Source organism: Microtus ochrogaster, unplaced genomic scaffold (assembly GCF_000317375.1).
Source record: "Microtus ochrogaster isolate Prairie Vole_2 unplaced genomic scaffold, MicOch1.0 UNK114, whole genome shotgun sequence".
NCBI classification, from domain to species: domain Eukaryota; kingdom Metazoa; phylum Chordata; class Mammalia; order Rodentia; family Cricetidae; genus Microtus; species Microtus ochrogaster.
In genome coordinates, this window is record NW_004949212.1 from 972979 (window position 1) to 974017 (window position 1039).

Sequence of the window (1039 nt, forward strand, 5' to 3'; positions counted from 1 at the left end):
AGGCAGAAATCCCATATTCACATACAGACCACACCAGGCAAAGAACAGGTAGGCCACCAGTTCATAAAACGTCTTCATTCCTTTAGTTTCCACAGTCACCATCTGCAAACAACTCTCCAGCCATCACCCCTGAGACATATCCCCACCCCCCAAGAACAGGCCAGGCCAGCAAGAAGAACAGGTAGTTGAACTCAAGCAAAACTCCTGATAAAGCAGAGTCCACATCAGTCATTTGAAATTTAGGCATCCTGTCCACCAATGGATCTCCACCACTCTTTGACTACCTCCCCCAATCATTATTCTCATCCTACCTGCCTTCTGGTCACTGTGGCTTAGTCCCCAAAAAGGTGGAGATGTTTGTTTGAATAAGACACACCAGCTGTGAGAAGTCCATGTAGGCTCTTGTGCACTGACATGTCTCCTCCCAAAGTTCCTAACAAGATGGAATCTTACCCTTAAAGCATCTTTCTATACTTTCTCTCTAGAGCAAGGGATTTTCTTTAATGGTGAGAGTCTACTTGAAAGTTTCTGCCACCTAATAGTACCCAGAGCTTTTTTCATTACCAAAAAGACTTTTTCATATCTTTCTCTCTGACTTGTGTAGTTTTTTTTTATTGTAGACCTGAATCAGTCATCTGTAAAAACTATCCAATTGAATCAATACCTTTAAGAAATCAGCCTCTGGTTTTTAATTTCAGCTTATTCAATTTTCAGGTAATGGAGAAAGTAAGAATTGTTTGGGACAGAAATATAATCCAAGGACCTCTAGATTATTTTTTTATTCAATCTATTTCCGACTGAACTCCTATGAAGTTCACCTTCACTGTCTGCATTCCTCTCAACACTCCTATCTTTTCAGTCCCATAAAAATGACTGGTGAAGTTCTGTGTATTTGTTTCTAGGGATGTGCCATCTCAATCTTAATATCTTCAACAATCCTTCAAAAGGCATCAATTTCAAGTTCTTTGCAGTAACAATATCACTCTGTTGTACCACATTTCCTTAAAACTTCCTTGTTCTTTGCTGTGTCTTAATTCTA